Here is an 18,284-nt window from a genome sequence, read left to right on the forward strand (position 1 = left end):
TGTGTCATTTTCAGTTTACTTTTCCATATATGCATTGATAGTTTAAAGAAAAACTAAGTTTAATTCAGACTGGTAGTGCAGAGCTTTGTCAGGCATGTTTACTTTATGCCCTGCCATCTGGAAATTATTTTGTAGCTCTAATTTAATATGTGCAATAGCAGAAAGTATAAATTCAATAGCTTTAAATGGAAAATTAAAAAACAGTGAGTGGCTGATTGCGATAAACTGCTCTCAATACAAGTTGAATTTCTATTCACTGTGTTTAATCAACATAATGTGCCACAAGGCCACATTACCACTCAGTTCAAATGTATCCATCATTTTTTCTGAGGCAGGGGGGCACCATCAATCCCAGAGTGACTGAAAGAGAGAGAGACATATCCATCAGCATCTCTTATCCACTCTATAGCATTCTTACTGAAACAAAGAAAAAAGAAAGAAAAAGCTGAACAAAATTAGAGCAGAGGTAAATTATGCACAATGGGGATATCTATTTTCCTGTTTTCATACGAGATAAGGGCTTGATGTTTCAGCCTTTGTTATTAACAATGTTTGCCCATGGGATGATTAGTAAAACAAAGGATGGAGAAATACAACCTGCTCATAGTTCAAAACAAGTTTTCCTATTTATAGATGGCAACTCACTGCAGGGAAAACTGGGCAAGGCAACTGAAGGAAACATCCAGCCTGAAACCATTATAACAAGGTATTAAGACTAATTTAAAACAATTCTTTTCTCACCTGCTTGTTTTCTTACATGTTTGCAATCAGGTCATGTTAAAGCGTAGCTGGTGGTCCATAGCCACAATTAAGGATGTTAAAGCAACTGTGTGTGTGTTGCCACTGGTACAATGAGAAATAGCCTACATTTTATATTAGTCCTGTGATTTGCATCAGTTCAGTGGAGTCTTGACAAGTCAAGTCATTTTTATTTGTATAGCGCCTTTCATAACACACATCGTTTCAAAGCAGCTTTACAGAAAATCATATATTTGCAGAAAATGAAACTGTAATATCTATAAAGTCTTAGAGTGATTATTGTGTAGTTTGATTAAATATGATTGTGAATTGTGTATAAAATAAGTAATTAAATAATAATTGTATTTAGAAACCCAGTGAGCAAAATGAATGTGACTGTGGCAAGGAACACAAAACTCCATAAAATGTTGGTTAATAGAGAATAATATAACCTTGGGAGAAACCAAGCTCACTTTTGGGACCAGTTCCCCTCTGGCTAACATCGTGAATATAATGCCAATATTACTTATTTATGTGCAGTGCAAATTATGGTTTAAAATGTGTAAACTAAGTGTTTAATGTGTTAAGGGCCAGTGTTTAAACCAAAACATTTTAAAAACTGTAAGATGAATGACTAAATTCTTTGACATTCATTCTGGATTAACTGCAGAATTTCAAATAGATGCATTGTGCTTTTTTAGTTGGCTGATGAAGGCTTTTGTTGGCAATTTATTGATGGTCTATGTATTCCATGTAAGAGTGTAGTCCATCATTAGACCATGGTGATGCAGGCCAAGATCAGTGAGGTTCAACTGGTCTGTAATTTCGGTAAAGTCTATCCTAAGTCCAAGGTGCATAAGCAATGGCATATGAAGTATCCCATGTCTTATGGTTGGAGTTGGCATCAAGTTCATCCTCTGCAGTCCATCGTAATAGACTGAAGTGATGTCTGGCTGGCAACGGCTGCATTTTGTCATTAACACTTAGAGACAAGTAGCAGTGGAGTCTGATACCAAGCAGGAATGGAGCTTGATCCGGATGGTTCTGGTGACCTCTGTATAGGAGTCCCATGGTTGAGACCTGAAAACAAATAGAATAATATTAGCGTAGATGTCATTAAATGTTTTGCAGAGTTATAGATCATGATCAATGTTTCGGGTTTCAGCAGACCTAACTAAAGCAGCCTAATTGTGTGGTGAAGAATAAATTAGATGTACGCCTGGGTTAATAGATGAGTCTTTAGTCTAGACTTAAACTCAGTGTGTCTGTGTCCCGAACAGTGTTAGGGAGGCTATTCCATTGTTTAGGAGCCAAATAGTAAAAGGATCTACTTCATTTTGTGTATTTTGCTATTCTAGGAATTATTAACAAGCCAGAATTTTGTGATTGTAATGAACGTGAAGGAATATAGCATGATAGAAGGTCACTAAACTACTGTGCCGCTAGTCCATTCAAAGCTTTGTATGTAGTTCACAGAATTTTTTAATTAATATGAAATTTAACAGGTAACCAATGTAACGACAGTAAAATTAGCTAATTTGATCATATTTATTGGTTGTCGTTAGCACTCTGGCTGCTGCATTTTGAACCAGTCGATGTTTATTTATTGAACTTGCTGGACATCCTCCCAGTAATGCAGTACAATAATCTAGTCTTGAGGTCATGAATGAATTAATAAATTTTTCAGCATAAGCAACAGAGAGCATGTGTCGGAAGAATGCTGTACTACAAACATTGGAAATGTGATTTTCAAATGACATATTGGTATCAAATATAACAACAAAGTTCTTCGCCGTTGAAGACGATGCAACAAGGTTATATCATACTTATCAGGGGAGCTGAAAATCTCCTGTCGCCTCACTTCGCTGTCTCCCACTAGCGAATCCACATAAATATCCACTTGATAAAAGCAAGTGACATATACACTAAGCAACCATTACAAAACATTACAGAAACCGTGCACAAGTGACAAGACAAAGTATTTGTTTTCTTGAAACAGATCTTGTGTGCACCATTTTTACACCAACAGGGTTATGTTTACAGCCCAAGATCCAGAGGAAATCCATAGACCTGATATTTACCAATGATTCCCTGCTACATTAGATAAATAAAATATAATTGTCCAGTGCAAATATGTGTGAAATTAAATACAAAAATGGGACTGCTTTACAGTCGCTGGATTTATCCTGACCATATTTACTTATTTTATAGTACCTTCAGCTAGCGAGGTGACAATAATGCATTAAAGATGTTTCATGTCTGAACGACTCCAGAGTTTTGTCACAGTGGTTGTACTGTCCATTTTGCTAAGGATGGACTCTCTTGTTAACCAAAGAGGAGGGGGTCAGGAACCAAAACATTTTAAATAATTGAAGAACATTTTATGTCGATAGGGGAAAAACTGTTTTGCAACAGAGATCTCTTGAAATCCAAGGCAGCTTTTTGCATAAAATACTGACTGATATTAAGGATATAAAGAACAAAGGGATGGGAAAAAGGTGTTTAGCACTCATACCAAGGAGTGTGAAATTATAAATCAGACTGATGTATCTCTATGGAAGACAAAAATAAAAAATAAATATAAAAGGCATAACATAGTTTATCATTAGAACCTTCCATTTTAGCACATAAATAATCAACATTATTTTATTTTCCTAAACTTTAAGCTATAAGAAAGTTTAAAAAAGTGTTTGCATTTTCAGAAATATCATATTTCAACACTTTACCAATGTGTAGTAAGGAATGGTGTTGTGCAAGATGCCGACATACATGCAGAATTAAGGGATGATGAATGTTGTGACTTTAATACTGAGAAATCAGATCTTGATACTGAGAGGGGTTTTGATTATTTCCATAATAGACATGTTGCTTGCTGCATGTTATCAGGGATGTAATTATAATACAGCCTATCTTTATAAACAAATTTATCTCCATCTCATTCTTTATGTTGTTCTCCTTCAAGTACCGGCAGAATCAGCATGCACTGACATATAACAGAGCAGTAATATTAGCCTACTAGTCATGGGAGAAGAATCATTATTGATTTGCATTGAAAGGAGCAGAAAACAAAATCTATTCTTAGATTAGTTTGGCAAATTAGAATACACTGGTTTACAAATGTTTGTTGTGCTCTCCTCTCTCTCTCTTTCTCTCTCGGTCTCAATTTAGAGAACAGCACAATTGTCTGCACTTTCAAACAAGCCTTGGCATTGGAGACACTTTTTGCAAAAATACTGTAGAAGTGTAAAATAATAAAGGTCCAGCCTAAATATGGTCAAAACCACATCGGGGGTGGTAGAAACCCACAACACTCACAAACATGATTACAGATCGTCTAGGTTACGGATGTAACCTCCGTTCCCTGATGGAGGGAACGAGACATTGTGTCGAAGAAGCTACAAAAGGGCTCTCTCTTGAGCGCTGAATATAGCTCTGATCTATTAAAAAAGGTCAATGAGAAGTTGGCAGACAGAATTTGCATGACCCGCCCCATGGACATATGGGTATAAAGGCGGGGAAAAGCGTCTGTTTCATCCGCGTGGCCGGGAGGACACAACCTCTCATTCCCTCCATCAGGGAACGGAGGTTACATCCATAACCTAGACGTTCCCCGTCTGTCGCTCAATTTGACGTTTTGTCAAAGAAGCGACACTAGGGGTCCAATTTAAATCATGTCATGCGTTGAGCCGAATACGTGTACTGCTGACACAGGAGCGGGCAGGTACTTGACGTGCCAAAACGACCAGCTGTATCAGACAGCACGTACCCTTCCCCCAATGCCCCATAAAGTTGTCGGAATCCTTATAGTTACCCTAGACAGGGGAACAAGGCTACGCTTGCCAACCTGGGAACGGGCCGAGCCTAGCCGGGCCTCTTTTTTCTCTATGTTTCTCGCATATAGTCAATGGCTGGGGCCCTTACACGCATCGGGGAAGGGGGTCTTACCAAGTTTTCTATTCTTTCAGGGGGAAAAGATCCTGCAGAGACCACACCTGCCCAGAGAGGGGGAGGTAAGAGTGGTAACATACACCACATAGGCTGTTAGGTTAGGAAAGTCTACGTAGGAACCCTAACCTGTGGAGCACCTTTTCCAGTACAGGGTTGATCTGAGTACCCGCAATGGATTGGGTCGGCGAATTCCTCTGCTGAATTATGGCAAACTGAATTGCGTCCTGGCCAGCCAACATGAGGGGTTGAGAAGTGAAAGCCACGCATCCAAGCTCCGTGCTAGGGGCAGTAACGGGACAATTATTTTTGACGTACCCGGCAGGGCGGAGCAGCAGGGCAGAGAAGGTAGCCTGGCCAGCAGGAGCAATCTCTGCTCTTCAGGACTGCTTTGAGAGTTGTCTCGTTTCGCTGTGTACTGTACTAACTGTAAATAGTTGAACGACAATAATAACCACTTGACTTGACCTATTTCTTTCTTCTGTGGAACACAAAAGGTAATGTTAGTTCACTTTCATTGTATACCGCACATTTCCTTTTGTGTTCCACTTCCACATAAGCAACTTGTTCTACAGGTTTGGAACAACATAAGGGTCAGTGACTGATGACAAATCTTATATTTAGGGGTGAACTATCACTATAATGTTGTTCAGTATGGTCATCTATACTCCAAGTAATATGTAAACAATGAGGAGGCTGATAATATTTAATCCTCAGCACAATAACAATTATTCCTGAGAAGAGTCCTCAAGCACAGGTGAAGGGTAAAAGTCCACTAAAGTGCACATTAGCGTTTATTACATCTGCCAATGATTAATCAAGACAGTAACATGTAAGTTACATGGATAGTTTGGCTGAAAATTAAAATGCTGCCATCATTAAGCCTCATGTCCTTCTTAACCCAAAGGTAGATGCATGGCAGAATGCTATCCTTAGTCACCGATCACTTTCACTATTTGAAAAAAAATTTAAAAAAATAAGCAATTAAAGTAAATGGGGCTAATATACTTCCTAACACTGCCCTTTGTGTTTTACTTATGAATAAAGAAAGCCATATGTGTTCCCCTTCTGTCATTCACTCGATGGTGTGTCGATGTAGTGACACTAGCAGTCGGCACCTCTCTAGCAGACATCTGCAGAGCAGCAGGCTGGGCTACACCCAATACATTTTAGAGATTGTACAATCTCCGGGTTTAGTCGGTGTTTTGTCAGGTACGAACAGGTAGAGTTTGGTAATATGGAACAGCTGGCCAGGTGTATTGGTACCGAATAGCACCTTTCCCCTCCCCTGAGGTGAAAACGTTTCCCATTGGCAGAGCCCTCTCTACCCCTGTCATAACCTCCGTTGCCTGATGGAGCAAATGAGACGATGTGTCCCTCTTTCCACAACACTGTACTAGCCGTTAAAATGGCCAGGACCTTGTCTCGGCTCCTCAGCACAAAACATGAATTAACTCGCATTCCAGCTCCCTTTTATACCCGTGTGTCGGGAGGAGTGGCATGCAAATTCTTCTTTCTTACTCAAGATAAATGCAGACAAAGACTATAAATGTTTTCTTTCTTACTCAAGATTAACGCACTCATACTCAGGCCCCCCCCCGTATCTAAAAATGTATGTCCACAGCAATAAAACTGATGTATTGAGCAAAGGTTACTCTCCTTTTTAAATGCTAATTGTTCTGCCAACAGTATTCATTTGCCTGGTCTCCCAAAGGGCATGCATCCATTTTGTTTCCGCTCCAAGCAGATATGAGGTCTCAGTTTTTCTGTTTGTATGTGAGTGAGGGAGATAGAGAAAAGGAGCATGCTTGTGTTTATGCATCATAATTAGCGGTGCCTTGATCATCATCATAACCTAGCAAATTTAGAGAGCAGAAAGATGAGAGAGCATGTACAGGTGGCATGAAATGACTTCCTTCGGAGCTGCAATGAAAGCATTCCTTTTACTATGCAACTAAACAGTAATGAGGGTCACCACTGCTCTCAGGCCCTGCTGCTGTACATTTCTTAAGGTTAAATGACATGCCAGTATTTAAGTAAGTCTTTCTCCTTAAAGGTCAAATGAATATTTTATCTTAGGCTGAGCTGGATGTATTGAAATGTTAATGTAAATACCACTGGTGCAGAGACTGCAGGACTGCTTCAATAAAGGGAGTGTTAGGAAAGGTCAGATAATCCCCTACTTATGTTGCTCATTCTCACTGCTCAGTACTGCTCTGTGCCTCTGTTTATGACAAAGAGGTGGACCATGAGAAATCATTACCAAAATACATCAGCAAAGTCTTTACAGGGGGCCCATCAGATAACTGTGGAGTGAAGATATACTTGTTAGTGATAGTGAAGCTCAACAAAGATGACACAAATGGCACAATTATCTTCTACCCGGCACAAAGGTTTTTCATTGGACTGAAATTAACTTGACATGATCTGGTCGATTTAATTGTAAATAGTACCAAGAGACAGACTTCCTCAAGTCTTTGTAATGTTTATATGTGGTGTCATTCACCTAGTTCACACATTTGTGTTACTAGTGATTTTACTGTTAAATTATGTTATATTAAACTCTCAACTTGCTTTCTTGCAAAAGTAAGGGGCCCTGGGCTGCAAGGTCTTGTGTCCCATCAACTTTGAAAACAAATGTTTATAAACTTAGCAAAAAAGAAATATCCTCTCACTTTCAACTGCTTTTATCTTCGGCAAATTTAACATGTGTAAATATTTGTATGTACATGAAAAGATTCAACAACTAAAACATAAACTGAACAAGTTTCACAAACATGTGTCTAACAAAAATGGAATAACGTGTCCCTGAACAAAGGGGGTCAACTGAACAAAAGTAACAGTCAGTTATCTCGTGTGGCCACCAGCTCTAAGTACTGCAGTGCATCTCCTCCTTATGGACTGCACCAGATTTGCCAGTTTTTGCTTAGAGATGTTACTCCACTCTTCCACCAAGGCACTTGCAAGTTCCCGGACATTTCTGGGGGGAATGGCCATAGCCCTCACCCTCCGATCCAACAGATCCAAAACGTGCTCAATGGGATTGAGATCTGGGCACTTCACTGGCCATGGTAGAACACTTCCTGTCTTGCAGGAAATCACTAACAGAACGAGCATTACGGCTGGTGGCATTGTCATGCTGGAGGGTCATGTCAGGATTAGTTTGCAGGAAGGGTACCAGATGAGGGAGGAGGATGTCTTCCTTGTAATGCACAGTGTTGAGATTGCCTACAATGTCAAGAAGCTCAGTCCAATGACGCTGTGACACACCGCCCCAGACCATGATGGACCCTCCACCTCTGAATCGATCCTGCTCAAGAGTACAGGGCTCGGTGTAGCGCTCATTCCTTCGGCGATAAACACGAGTCCGACCATCACTCCTGGAGAGCATAGTGGAGCGGGACGTGGTCATGTGTCTGTCGCTGTGGAGAGAGGAAGCGGTAAGGGCCATCACCTAGTGATTAATGATAAGTAACACCTGTGTCTTATTACAGTGATGATGGAGATGGGCTTGAAAAGGCTGCCGAGAACACCAGTGAGGGGGAGAGAGTTGCGTGAAGCTGATAAACCACTACATTTGTGAAGCTCTATCTATATTAGTGAAGCTGGAAAGCCTAATCTTTATTTGTGAAGCCAAACTTTATTTGTGTGGATGAAAAGCCTGTGCCTTGTTTGTGAAGTTGAAAATGCTTGAATAAAAGCTGTTCTACCTGGACTGCCACCCAGCCCTCTTCTTGCTGGTACTTTTACAAGCACTTTTTGCCAGTCCTGTCTGGTCCAGTGAAGGTGGGTTTGTGCCCATAGGTGATGTTGTTGCAGGTGATGTCTTAGGGACCTGCCTTACAACAGGCCTACAAGCCATCAGTCCAGCCTCTCTCAGCCTATTGTGGAACGTCTGAGCACTGATGGAGGGATTGTGTGTTCCTGGTGTAACTCTGGCAGTTGTTGTTGCTATCCTGAACCTGTCCCACAGGTGTGATATACAGATGTACCAATCCTGTGCAGTTGTTGCCACTGCAAGGACAATCAGCTGTCCTTCCTGTCTCCCTGTAGTGATGTATATTAGGCGTCTCACAGTACAGACAGTTTGTATTTTTTACAAAATCTTCTTTAAAATACAGTGTCCTGAAAAAGGGATTTTTTTTTGTTTTTTTGCTGAGTTTATATGCTTAAATATGTGGCCCCCAGATCTTATACAAGGCCCCCTCAACAGGGCCCTGTGGCTATGAGGGCCCCCCAGCCCTCTTATATGACTTTTTTGCCTTCCTGTTTTTAATATATATATATATATATATATATATATATATATATATGTATGTATGTGTAATTTTCTGACAATTATTTCATATATTAGGCTTTATTTGGGTAAGCTTTTTTCTTTGTATAAATGGACTGTCGAAAAAATACAAAATGTTACTTATACTATTCATTGCTATAACTGCACGTTTGCCCTACATTTAAAAAAAAAAAAAAAATAACTTATTTTAAGTGGTTGGGAAAAAGAAAATGTTGATATTTTACTTTTTGTGGGTTCACAAGTTTTGATTTAACTATATATGTAAAATTTGTCGAGACAACCTTTAATGTTGGTCTGACAAAACCTTGACTTAAAGTTTAAAATCATTTAAAATGCTTGACATTTTGCAGAAAAAAAAATAAAAAATAAATAAATAATAGACCATCTTAAATCAGAGTAACAGGATGTGTGTAAATTTTGAGATCTGAAGTTTGAAATTACGAACATTCCAAAATACACTCGTAGCTCATTTAAACATTCTGTCAATATAATGTAGTCTAGAGGATTTTTGGACACTTTGAAAAGGCTTAAATGATGCCTTCACAGGGCTTTTCGATGGAAGAATAATATTGGTAGCCAAGCTGTAGGGTACTTCCAAACTGAATTTCCCAAACAATTAACAAATGACCACTATTTTTAAGCCCTAGACTAAATTAAAATTGGCCTCAGGGCCCTTGCAAGTCATAATCCGCCCTTGCACAGCTGTCAGCGATTTATTAGAAAAGCATCAAATGTTTGTGGCAAATAAATTATACAATTTGTGGTATGCGTACAATATGAACAGCTAATTTACACCACCTACACCATTAGTGTGATGAGAGATTATACTGGTAATTAAATGTTTTAATGTCTTGACCGGTTTAATAGTAACATTGAAAAACATATTTACATTGCACAAAAAACTGTCCAAAACTGTAAAAATCACAATAGCATTGTCCATTTTTTCCCAAATTTAAAAGTTAGAAAAGGCTCCTAAAGATTAAACTAAATAAACTGTTAAACTTTTAATGTCATTCTCAGAAAACTACTTTATTCTGTTACATTCCAAACAACAGGCATGACCATACATTTTGTTTTGTTTCATTTGACTTAATTTGTCAGAAGTGCTCAAATATATTTTACTTGATTAAAGTAATTGTTTTACTGTACTACTTTAGGCTGTCAATCAAATTTACTGGAATGTAGACCAGTTAATGTATGCATGGTTGTTTCTGTAATTAAATCAACATAAAAAAGTGAAGTAAGGGCACTGAGACCAACAGTACTGTGTCATTAGTATTTAGAGCATGTAATGGTATTACAGTAAGAGGTGTGCTTCTGGGATACATTTTCAATACATCTAAGTGACTTCTTAGCTACACCCAGGGGTGGAAAGAGTACTGAAAAATCAAACTCAAGTGCTGTTACACTAAAAATTTTGTGTGAGTAGAGTAAAAGTAACTGTCCTAAAAACTACTCAACTAAGAGTAAATGAGTAGGTCATTTAAACTTAGTATTGAGTACCAAAACCTGTGCCTCATTATAATGAACACTGTATACCAACTTTTAAAATACACCACTTATCTACTATAAACAATACATGAATCTGATTCCAAAAAATAAAAGGGAGACATGATAATAGAAATGTAAGAGCAGCGTAGTTCTAGCGGGAAGACTAGCTGCTGTACATCATCGCACCATTAGCTGGGTAATTCCCAGCCAGTCACATGTAATCCATTGCTTTATAAGTCTGCTCACAATCTATCACATTGCTTTTTCAGTGTGCTAACGCTGCAACCTCCACCACACCACCACCACCAGTTGAGTCGCGTCCTGCACGGGGGTGGGCTCCTCGCCCTGCCTCCTATCTCCGGCAGGATATGACGGTTCCGAGTACTACAACTTCGGACCGTCAGATGGGGCCTACGCCAAAGAGAGACATTACTTTTCTGTTTCATATTCATCAAATAAATGTCATCTTCAATTTCAACCAAGTCTGCGAGTCTTCCTGATAGAAAATATTAAAAAGTTATTTGAAATACACTGATCATGGTTATGTATTATAGTTGTGCATTAAACATGTTCAAACAATGCAAAGAATGCCAACAAATGCTAAATAAGCAGGATTACTTGGCACATCATGTTCTGCAAAATAGAGGTAGAGAAGGCATGGGAAAAGTTGTTTGGTACAGGGGCTTCATCATGCTTAAAATGGACTAATTCACCCAAAAATGAAAATTCTCTCATTATTTACTCACCATCATGCCATCCTGGATGTGTATGACTTTTTTCTGCAGAACCCAAATTAAGATTTTTAGAAGAATATTTCAGCTCTTTTGGTCCATACATTGAAAGTGAATCGGTGCTAAAATACTGAAGCTCCACAAATCACATAAATCAGCATAAAAGTAGTCTAATCCATGTGCCTCCAGTGGTTTAATCCATGTCTTCAGAAGCGATATGATAGATGTGGTGAGAAACAGATCAATATTTAATTCCTTTTTTACTATTTTGGTGATTCACATTCTTCATGCATATTGCCACCTACTGGGCAGAGAGAAGAATGTATTACTTAATTGTGAGAACTTAAGACTTAATTGTTGGTCTGTTTCTCACCCACACCTGTCATATCAATTTTTGAAGTCATGGATTAAACAACTGGAGTTGTATGTATTACTTTTATGCTGCTTTTTGGAGCATCACAATTTTGGCACCCCTTCACTTGCATTGAATCGACCTACAGAACTGAAATATTCTTCTAAAAATCTTAATTTGGGTTCTGAAGAAAGAATGTCATAGACTGATGGTAAATAATTAGAGAATATTTATTTTTGTGTGAATTATTTCTTTAAGTAGCACATGGGGGGCCACATTGTCCTCCTTTTGAGATTGTTCCACATTGATTTAGTTCTTGTATCTTTTAAGCCCAGAAATATTTGTGTTCTCATTCTAATGCATGATGCACAAAGTTGGTGACTGGTGGAATATTCTGCCTTAAATATTGCTGTACAAATGTTGATCTTTATAATGGCTAAGTATAATATTATATATACATATTATAAATTATTTTTTCATGTCTACTTTCCTGGTAATATATTATACCAATTAACACACTCCATCAAGGGTCAGTATTATTAAAAAACTTTATTATTAAAAATGTCACTGTTTTATTCTATAACATTAATACTATTAAAGCTACTAAATTTATTCAGCCAATAGTAGTGAGTGGTTTTCTCATTTCCTTGTTGCTTGATTCATCGCTTCATGACATAGCCTACTAGACAGTGTTCAATTCGGTTATGCACTTTACACTTCAAGTTCAACATTTTGATGCAAATACGCTTTTTGTCCCTCTTTCACTGTAGACATAAACGACTGTGTTTACATTAATTCCTCATCAAGATGGGCATTGGCGGAATTATAAAGTGTATTTGATTGTTTAGGCGCATTAGGACTCAAACATTAGCTGCCTGTCAATCACGTCAAAACAGCACGCAGCAACAGACGTCAGGAAATAAATAGTCAATCTTTTATATTTCATGTAGATCAGGGGTGCCCAATACGCCGATCGCGATCTACCAGTCGATTGCAAAGGCAATGCTGGTAGATAGCACAAAATTTAAATGTACTTTCGTTAAATTTTAATAAAAATAAATATAATGTCTGTCCTTCTTTTAGTTTCTGTCTGACTTGCACTTGATGAGTAAATATTGACCAGGCGAGAATTTTGTTTATTCAGTTGCCATGACAACTAGGTTTGCGCATACGCGCGCCTTCCAAGGGCTTCTGAGAACAGAGTGCGAAATTGCGATGCTAGCAGTGTTTGAGACCTGCTACCAGCAGCTACTGCCCAGATTATGCTAAACTGTCTGATTCCATTTAGTGCATATCAGAATAAGGTAAATACCCTGGCTATTGTAATCTATTGTGCTGTAGGTGTTTTGGGTTTAGTTTTAAACTGAATGATATCAACATTGAGCATTATTATATATTTTTTTATTAAATAGAAGATGAATTCCATGTAGGGATACATGCAGTAGTCCCAACAAGCATTTTCTTTTTTTAAATGAAACTGTGTTTTTTTAGTTGGTAGATCTTATTGAGTTGGTCATTTAAAAGTAGATCATCATGCACAAAACTGTGGGCACCCCTGATCTAGATCAGTCAACCAGTGGTGCTCTTGCTATCGTGAGTGATGTAATGAACACCCCTGTTCTAGATGTAGATCATAAGCTAAATATAAAAAGAACAACTAAAAAATTTAATCAAGGACATCTCTCTTTTTTCCGATAAACATCTAGATTATTTTATACCCCAGCCCTATTAAAAACATTGCATTAATCTCTCACAGCACCCTAAAAATCTCAGTGATATATAGTTCAATTACATGATACATTATAGACATACATAATCTAGTAAGGAACACTTTGATATGTTTCATCAAATTAGAGGCAGGATTAATGCTGACATCTGGCTTGAGCAATTTAAACTCACATGACACGATCAAGCAATTGGCCTTTTTCACCGCGAAAAGCCCTTCCAGGTTCGGCCGGTTATGTTCAGGTGTTGAACTGTGCTTGAGGAATTCTCCACAGTTGACGCTGATCTATAGCTGCTGTTCAAGTTTTTTACATGTGATTTGATTTGACAGGAGTCACAAGACTCTCCCTAGCCAATCAGGTTGATAGATAAAAATAAAATCAGGACAGGGAAGCAGCGAACACAGACGGTGGGAAAATAGCGCAAAGTACAGTTTCAGCACTTAAAAGGGACTCAAGTAAAAGTATAGAATTTTAAACTACTTAAAAAAAGTACAATTCTTGGGGAAAAAGTAGTTAATTACAGTAACGTGAGTATTTGTAATTCATTATTTTACACCCCTGGCTACAACTTCTCAAGGACAGCATCTATAAAACTGAAATAAACTATTGAAATCTTATAAGCACAGTACAGGATGATTACTGGATTTACTCTCCAGTCCACTCAGCCCCTTGAGGTACAGAATACATCAATGATGCACAGCAGCTCTGTGGTGTAACATATTAAATTATGATACTTTCCCCTGAGTGGAAATATCCAAAATGTGATGAATTCCAGAAGGGATATTTTTATTAAAATTTGTCCAACGATTGTAACCGCATCAGAGTTATTTGTATGAAATCCTTTATTAACGTACTCAAATTAAATTTTCCCTTACCCAGTGTTGTTTCCAAAGATTCATATTGGAGATTAGATTCTGAGATAGTCTTATCTTCAATAATCTTCAATCTCACCAGACTAACTGATCACAAAGCTTTCATTTCAGCACACCATAAATAATTGGCTCAGGTGCTGGTGGCGCTTGCTGTTCTTAATAGTGGAATTTGACTCAAATGTCCTGTTTTACCATTTTCTCTTTTATTTGATTATCACACAATATTACACACATTACATGTACATGTATCCAGGGGAGGTTCTAGGGTAAGTGAAGAGCCCAGACCTCTGTGAATCCATAGGAGCAATCCTTCTTTGAGATATTGGAACATAAAATAAATGTTGAAACTAAATATGCTAATATATTGTAAAGGTATTTATGGAAAGGAGGAGGCTAGAACCTGATTGACAATATCAATTATATTTTAATTATAAAATTAACCAAAAGACACACACACACACACAGGTGTTGGACAGCTGTCCGTAAATCTCTCTCTGTAGCACTGCTGTCTTTGGTCGGCCTTTATCCCTCTCGAGGGCTAAGTAGCCTGATTAGGGGCCGGGTGTGCGGAATCACGAACTGGCCCCGCCCTCCGCCCAGCCACATTCCTCCCTCATTCTCTCAGGCCGGGGAGCCCCCGGCATGACAGATACCCCCTACCCTTTGACTGGGGAGAGGTTTGCCTTCCGCCCCATCTGACGGCAGGTTATTCCCATCTACCCTGATGAGGTAGGGGACAAGGGAGGAAACAAAAAAGTGTGGCACCCACACGCCGTATCGGCGATCGTGCCAAATAAAAAAAACATTTTAAAAAAAGAGAGAAAAAGGCCAACACGGAGCAGCAGTGGAAGAGAGAGAGAAAAAAAACACTTACTCTCCGGTTTTCTGATACGCCATTGCTTAGTCCTCGGCCACTCCTCCACCCTCTAATGGACAACAGCTGTGCCTCCCCGGGAGGATCGGAGGCAGTCATCCGGCCCCTGGCGTATGGAACACCCCGCTGCTTTCTGGTGGATGGAAGGGGTCTCCCCCAACCCTGGCAGCGGTCCTCCCGCACCAGGCTGTCGGTAAGGAGCCCCTCCCTGCTTGCGGTCGGCTGTCTTAGACCCTGCCGCTTTTCAGCGGCTGGCAGCGGCCCTGACTGCTTCAGACGGTGAACGACACCACATCTGCACATTACAAATACTTGAGGAAGTCTTCTCTTGGTACCATTTAAAATTAAATTGACCAGATCATGTCAAGTTAATTTCAGTCCAATGAGAAACCTTAGTGAATGGCAGAAGATAATTATGTCATTTGTGTCAGCTTTTGTTGAGCTTCACTATCTCTAACAAGTAGATCTTCAGCCCACAGTTATCTGTTAAAGACTTGTACACTTCAAGTTCAACATTTTGATGCAAATACGCTTTTTGTCCCTCTTTCACTGTAGACATAAACGACTGTGTTTACATTAATTCCTCATCAAGATGGGCATTGGCTGAATTATAAAGTGTATTTGATCGTTTAGGCGCATTAGCGCTCAAACATTAGCCGCCTGTCAATCACGTCAAAACAGCATGCAGCGACAGACGTCAGGAAATAAATTGTCAATCTTTTAAATTTCATCTAGATCAATCAACCAGTGGTGCTCTTGCTATCACGATTGATGTAATGAACACCCCTGTTCTAGATGTAGATCATAGGCTAAATATAGAAAACTACTAAATATAGGTACTACTAAAACTACCCCCTGTAAAGCCTTTGCTGATGTATTTCGGTAATGAATTCTCATGGTCCACCTCCATACATTTTAGGTTTGTTGAAAATAAAAGCAGTTGAAAGTGAGAGGTAATTTCTTTTTTTGCTGAGTTTATATATATAGAGTGTGTGTGTATGTGTATATACATATATGCAATGTATACATATACACTCACCTAAAGGATTATTAGGAACATTAATGCAATTATCTAATCAACCAATCACATGGCAGTTGCTTCAATGAATTTAGGGGTGTGGTTCTGGTCAAGACAATCTCCTGAACTCCAAACTGAATGTCAGAATGGGAAAGAAAGGTGATTTAAGCAATTTTGAGCATGGCATGGTTGTTGGTGCCATACGGGCCGGTCTGAGTATTTCACAATCTGCTCAGTTACTGGGATTTTCACGCACAACCATTTCTAGGGTTTACAAAGAATAATTATTATTATATTATTCTTTATTTTCTTACAAATAAATCTGAATTTTAGGCTACATTAACTGTTGAATATGTTGTGGTTTCTCTTGGCATTTCAGATATTAATATCTACATGAAACACAATTTCCATCCGTCTGTTTATCGTTCATGTATAACAACAATATTCTGGGGGCAGGAGGTGTCAAGCTAAATGTGAAATGTCAACCACACACATTGCAGTGAATAATAAATACAAATTCAAACATTAATCAATATAGTTTAAGTCTATCAGGAAATTTTGCGATAGGACATCGTTATTTAGTTTAATAATAATAATAACAATATTACATTTATATAGCACCTTACCAGAGATCAAGAACACACAACATTTTCAAATTTAGCACAGTTTAAAGAAGAAGAAAAAGAAGAAGAAAAAACTGAGTTTCAGTTTATTTTTCGAAATAAAGTATTAACCAGTTAGTGGAGCGGCTAAGTGATATAATCGTTCAGTTTATGATACAAGCGTGAAAATTGGCATGAGCAGTCTCCATGGGTCACTTGACAAGAAAATTGTCCGAGCCACTTGAAATTTCAAGATGGCGGCCATTTTTCAAGATGGCCGACACCTGGATCCTCAAAAGATACATTTTCCGAAAGAAATGTATTGTTTTTTATTTCATTAAGGACGATTTGGTGTCATTTTATTTTATATGTTTTAGATTATTCTAAAGAACAACTTTTAATGCATCAAAATACAGTTGTGTTGATTTGTTGAATATAGATAGATTATACAAGAGTGAATATCTGCACTACCAGGGCACACTGGTGATATATCACTGCTGTTAAACTCAGAGTGGGGTTCAATGTCAGCTAATTGTAAAGTTAGTATCCCAAATGCTGTCTAATCTACCCCAAAACAGTTAGATAGCCGCACCTGAATTGACAGGTTGTGCCAGCGCGGGAGAGCCGAGCCAAGGTTAATGGGGTTTTAGTTAACCGGATGGTGTACAGATCGCACGGGATATAAATGGCATTGGATGAACGATCGGACTAAGTGTAGGGTTAAGGCATGAACTTAGTTGTATCCCATACATCAAAGTGCTTGGTAAAAGGTGGTAAAAGGATAAACCGTCGGCCTCTGCCTATACATTTGCTGCAGACATGGCAGAATCCATCATAACAGTTGAGAAAACTAACTGGGACAGATGTTTCATTTGTCAGCAGGACACCAAGGAAAAACTCATTCATCCGAGTTTATTCAACAGAGAGCACGATCGTACTGGTTATGATACCACTGCAAGAAATGTTTATTTCTTTATATCATAAGATCAATGCTCTGCCTATCTTACTTAGTCCAACCCGACTAGATGAATGTGATGGCATAGAAAACACATTGACAAGAAACAGAGCAAAATATCATTCAAGCTGTAAACTTATGTTCAATAACACAAAGCTGGAAAGGGCCCAAAAGAGAGCATCTACTGCTGCTAAAGACACTGAAGATACCAAAGATATCCATGTCAAGAGGCCAAGAGGATCCCAGCCCTCGAAAGCTTTGTGCTTTATATGTGAAGATGAGAGTGCAATGTCCCCCTTACGAGAAGCAATGACGATGAAACTTAATGAAAGAGTCAATGAATGTGCCCATCAGAGACTGCTCATGCCAATTTTCATGCTTGTATCACCAAATAAACCACTATATCACTTAACTGCTCCACTAAGGTGTCGTCCATCTTGATAAATGGCCGCCATCTTGAAATTTCAAGTGGCTCGGACAATTTTCTTGTCAAGTGACCCATGGAGACTGCTCATGGCAATTTTCACGCTTGTATCATAAACTGAACGATTCTGCCAAACATAAGCACTTAGCCGCTCCACTAATAACCTTAATCGCTGATATAAATGTGGTCAACATCACGCTCAGGTTTAGGCTATAAATAATTTCATGCAAATCATTATGTGTGAATAGTGTGATACAT

This window comes from Xyrauchen texanus, chromosome 1 (assembly GCF_025860055.1).
Source record: "Xyrauchen texanus isolate HMW12.3.18 chromosome 1, RBS_HiC_50CHRs, whole genome shotgun sequence".
NCBI classification, from domain to species: Eukaryota; Metazoa; Chordata; class Actinopteri; order Cypriniformes; family Catostomidae; genus Xyrauchen; species Xyrauchen texanus.